This window comes from Fistularia commersonii, chromosome 36 (assembly GCF_037954325.1).
Source record: "Fistularia commersonii isolate RoL2024-O1a breed Wild chromosome 36, RoL_Fcom_v1.0, whole genome shotgun sequence".
Taxonomy (NCBI): Eukaryota; Metazoa; Chordata; class Actinopteri; order Syngnathiformes; family Fistulariidae; genus Fistularia; species Fistularia commersonii.
The window spans coordinates 6,440,042-6,445,974 of NC_141319.1; positions in this window are offsets into that span (position 1 = coordinate 6,440,042).

Below are 5,933 nucleotides of genomic sequence, written 5' to 3' on the forward strand. Positions count from 1 at the left end.
TAAGATGAGGTAAACTTTATTGATCCCCATCTGGGGAATTGTTTTGCACAGCAGCGTTACAGTTATAGTATCAATAAATATGAATATAAATATAAATAGAGAGACTTAGAACAGAGATGAAGAGGTTCTCTTTGGGAGCCACCAGGATGGATTGGATCAGGAATGAGTCCATCAGAAGGACAGTTGAGAAGATGTTTTGGAGAGAAGGTCAGAGATGGTTGGGTCATGGACGGAGGAGGGAGAGTGAATATATCGGAAGACGTGGGCGTTTTACAGCCAAATCCAGGACGAGGATCGGCACCTTCAAATCCGAGACCGGAAGGGGTGGAATCCTCACTCCGGGTCGGGGAAGAGGTCCTGCGCCTCCGGAGCTGGACTCGGGAGCTGAGCTAGAAGGCGAAGTTCTTAATTTTCCGGTCGTCCTACATTGCCACCTTCTGTGGGTAGTGACCAAAAAAACAAGATCCTGGATTCAAGCGGACGAAATGAGTTTCCTCCGCAAGGTCTCCTGGATTCTCCCTTGGAGATTGGGTGAGAAGTTGGGTCATCCGGGTGGAGCCGTTTTGCTTTTTTATCCGAACTTTCTTTGAATATTTTGATAAATTTTCAAAATATAGAAACTCCTTGTTTTTTTCTTTTTGTTTCATTTTGAATGGCTGATTACATTACAAAAAAAAAAATGTCGGTACATTTATAAGATCATAAATGATTTCAAAGTTGAAATAAAATGGCTAAAAAAATGAAATATTTAAATTGCAATTTTCATTTTGTTCAATTTACATGGTATCTAGTTGGCCCGCGAATAAAAATTAAATAACAAATGTAGCCCACCAGCTCAAAATAATTGCTCAAGAGAAGATTTATGGTGGTAGTGAGAGAGGATATGAAGGTAGTTGGTGTGAGAGAGGAGAAACCAGAGAATAGGGTTAGATGGAGAAGGTTGGCAACCCCTGAAAAGCCCAAAGGAAAAGAAGAATTTGTCACAGGGGTGCAGGACATGTATGACCAAGACAAAGTGATGACTGAGACGGTTTGGGCATGAACACTCCTCTGTTCATGTCCAAGCCGTGGTGAAGATCTGGATAGAAGGTGGAGCTGCCAGGCAGGAGGTCTGGAGGAAGACCAAAGAGAAGATCGATCAACACCGTGAGAGGATATGAAGTTAGTTGATGTGAGAGAGGAAGATACAGAGAATAGATGAAGATGGTTGATTTGCTGTGGAGACCCCTGAAGGGAAAAGCCCAAAGGAAAAAGATTCATCACAAGGGGTGCAGGACATGTATGACCAAGACAAAGTGATGACTGAGCCAGTTTGGACATGAACACTCCTCTGTTCATGTCCAAGCCGTGGTGAAGATCTGGATAGAAGGTTGCTGAAGGTGAAGCTGCGAGGCAGGAGGTCTGGAGGAAGACCAAAGAGAAGAGTGATGGACGTCGCGAGAGAGGATATGAAGTTAGGTTTTCTGAGAGAGGAGGATACAGAGAATAGATGAAGATGGTTGATTCGCTGTGGAGACCCCTGAAGGGAAAAGCCCAAAGGAAAAAGATTCATCACAAGGGGTGCAGGACATGTATGACCAAGACACATTGATGACTGAGCCAGTTTGGACACGAACACTCCTCTGTTCATGTCCAAGCCGTGGTGAAGATCTGGATAGAAGGTTGCTGAAGAGAGGAGGATACAGAGAATAGGATTAGATGAAGAAGGTCGATTCACTGTGGCGACCCCTGAAGGGACAAGCCCAAAGGAAAAGAAGAAGAAGAGACAATTAGAAGACAATTATAAGATAGCAAAAGACATCCACAAATAAATAGATAGCAGAGTGAACAACAACAACAACATCAAGGATAAGAATTGCAGCAGAATGGGGAAAAAATGGACAAAAAACAGCAAGGGTGCGAACAGACAACCGAAGTGACAATAGTGTGACAATGACAAAAATAAACAGGATGCGGATGGGCTGAAACCGACAAGGACGACAACAGACGCCGCAGTGAAGGCGTGACGCGTGTTGATGCGTGAGGTCGTGAGGTCGCGGTAGCACAGATGCAGCCCCGACCGCTCAGACCTGGGTTTCGTCCAGACGGCTGTTATGCAATCTGACGGCCGTGGGCATAAAGGAGCGTCTAAATCAACAACGGCGCAAAGTGCAGCAAAAAGTTACCTCCAATTTTTAGCCCATGTTTTTTTTCTCTTAATGTGAAGAAAGGTTATAAAATGAGTTGGGGAGCCGGACAAATCACTTTCATACGGAACGGGAGGAGGACTTTTTTTTTTTTCACGACATTTTTCACGCTAATATATGGATTTTTTTGGGGACGCTAACGAGCTTCACGCCGCTAAAACATTTATCCTCGTCACATCAGATCGGGAAATTCTGAGTCTGTTCAACTCCAACACCGAAGTAGACGAATTTGACGGTTTTAGCGCAGGAGGAAGCCCGAGATAGCATCGGCTAGCCGGTGCGGCTAATACTGAGGTGCGCTAAATAGTCCGAAAATTACAATACGTATTTATTTTGTGTTGTGCAATATTGGCTCATGCTGTTATGCAAGGTACATTAACATACATTGTACATGTAAAGTACATTGTACTTTTAGGATTCAAAATCAATTAACACGATATATATAATGTTGTTGTTTTTTTGCATTTATGCTATGTTTAAACAAAATGTTTCGCTTTCTTTTTCAAATCAATAAACAACTGCAGAGAAAACAAAATGACATTTCTGTGTGCAAAAAAATATTTTGAACTCTGAAAAAAAGACGTTGGGTTGAGGGTTACTTTTAAGCAAAATACTCAATGTCTATTTGAGTCCTTCTTGTATTTATGAAAAAAAAAAAAAACATAAATTATCCACCGGCAGCAAACCAAAAACGCCGTCCTCTATCTGTGTGCTGCCGCTTATTAAGAGCGACAAAAATATTTTACCGCATTTTATTTAGATGTTACCAGATCGGCATCATCTTCTAATTTAAAACTACATTTTAAAAACAAACAAACTAAATCAAATATATTTGGATTAAAAACTTGTATTTATTATTAATTTTAAAAGCCCCGGGGTCACGGGTTACCGACCTGTTGGCGACACAGTTAGACGTCCTCTTAGCCCACCGACTGCAGAATTAACGATAAAAAGATACTGAATGAATAAATGAATGAATGAACATTTGGACCGAAGGTGGAATAAAGGGGTCGGAACGTGAGAGAACCACAGGAGGCCAACGAAAATCCAACCGAATGACCTTCAGCAGGATCTGCTAATGCTAATTCTGCCGCGTGAGGTCGGCCCAGGAACTGCAAGCGGCTGAAAGAACGACCGCAAAACCCAAAGTCCCCGCCGAACCCCGGCGCCCGTGCAGGTTATCCCGGGAAAAACTGCCAGGTGAGAGCGTTTTAATCACCTTAGAAATGAGCGATTAGTATAATTATTTCAGGGGAGAGGGATGGCTCCTGCTATTAACAACCCTCTGTTCAATATCACAACAAATTAGCTCCTGCTCATTAGTATGACTTGTGCTTGCCTAGTGGTTTGGAAAGCATCCACTGGGAACTTGCTTTTATTACTCCCTGCGAGCGGCGCATGTGATTAGCATTCATCAAACGCTGTGTTTGCGCAACGTCTCGTCTCGCAAATGCAATTTTGACTCTGTTTAAAGTGTCGTCCGCCCTATCAAGAGGGGTCCCGGGAGGGGGCGGGGTCGTGGAAAGGTCAGCGGGGCCCTGGTCGAACGCAGATCCGGCGGCGCTAATGCTACGCGAGGGTCTTTCCGGCTCCCCGCGTCTTATCCCGCATCCCCACTTTGACGTATCCTCTGGTGGGGTGGGGGGTGGGGGCTCTTGTCTGCCCGCTGGTGGCCACATGAGTGTATTACAACGTGACAACACACTTGCGCTCTGCAAACTACATGCTAAACTTGCATGAAACACGTTTGAGGACGCCGGGTCGACATCATGATGACATCGCGCCGTCCCCTGTGCATGATTGAAACCTCATATCTTCTGCCAAGTCCTTGGCGCAGGTTTAATAATAATGGTGGGCCATTTTTATTGAATATTAAAGCTATTTTTATGTCACGTCAGCTATTAGCATGTAGCTGTTAGCGCTACTATGAGCTGGAGTTGATGAATGAATGAACCTGAGCGGTGTCTACCAGCAGGTGGACAGAAGTGATATCCGGGCGTTTCCTCAAACATTTGTCAAATTACCAGCGGCAAAGTCAGGAAAGAAGTGTTTTCTAATTTATGTTTCTTGTCTTTCTGCAGAAAGGGTCCTGCAAAATCAAGACAAACAATTTTAATTAAATCAAAAAGCTCAGCTCTGCCTCGAGCAGGGTCTCTTTGCCACTCAACTCTTACGCTATATTATTTAACGGGGGATTTTTTTTTTTTTTTTTCATTTTGTTCCCGCAAGGTATGATCACAGATTAACAAAAAGTAATTGAGATGATGCCGTTGCTCCCACAAGTGATTATCCTTTGTGTGCGACATGACAGTTTTGCAAATAGAAACTAAAGAATAATGTTGCAGGAACAAGATAATTCAACTTGAGGACACATGATGGGGACCTTGTTTCCCAAATTATTATTCCATATAATGATAATTGGTGAAAGCATTTGTCGAAAGCAATAAGATACTTTACCCCGACGGACAGATATAAAAAGAACTAAATCAATAGATAGATAGATAGAAATATTAATTCATTAAGTTTTTCGTTATTCTGCTCTCAGGGTCATGCCTAAAAAGCAAATGAACAAATTAAGAAATTGATAATGTATAGATAACTAAATTAATTAATAATAATGTTGATAATTTCATAAATCGGCCCATAAATAGAGGATATCTCAATGAATATTTATTCATTCATTTGTTTTCCATACAGCTATCCTGCTGTCAGGGTGACTGGATGTAAATGAAGAAACAGATTAAATAATACATCTGTCAACAAATAAATCACTGGGTTTATCTGATATAAATACATAATGACGTAAATAGCTAATTTTTAATAGGCTCGTAAGATGATAAGTACGCATAATGCATAAATGAATGGATACATTTGTAAAGAAATATTCAGTCATTCATTCATTTGTTATCTGTACTACTTATTCTGCTCTTAGGATAGCGAGGTGTGCATAAATAAATAGATAAAAATAATAAAATGAATATGTAATTAATTGTATCAATAAAATTTTTTAGAGAAAATTGAAAAAAATGCACACATACTGTAAGTGAATAAATATTCATTCATTCATTTAGTCATAACTATACCACTTATCCTGCCCAAAGTGTAGTAGGGTGTACATACATAGAAGAATAAAACAATAAAATGGATTTAAAAATAACTGTATTCATACTATTTTTTAAAAGTAAATAAAAAATGGATACAAATGTAAATACATATTCATCCATTCATTAGCTACAATGCGTATCCTGCTCAAAGGTTTGCAGGGTGTACATACATATTTAAAACAATAAAATTGGATTCAATATTTTATTCAATTATATCAATAATGTAAATGATAGAATTTTAAACATAAAGCGATAATTTCAAAAATTAACACATATGTAAATACATTTTAATTCATTCATTCACGTATCCTGCTCAAAGGGTAGCAGGGTGTTCATACACAGATAGATAAAACAATAACATTTTATAACAAGTTATTTTATTTGAACAATTTTAATGGGGGATAAATAATTTTAGAAAAATTAACCGATATGTTAATACATTTTAATTCCTTGTATATACCGCTTATCTGCTTCTCATGTTCTACGGGCAGCGTTCTACGGGCACACTAATTTGATTTTTTTTTTTAAATCAATAAATAAAACACAAATATAAATAAATGAATTTATAATTTTGAAAAATAAATAAGTGAATAAATAAGTAAATTAATAAATAGGTAGTTTTCCCCGTGAAAGGTTCCGGGTG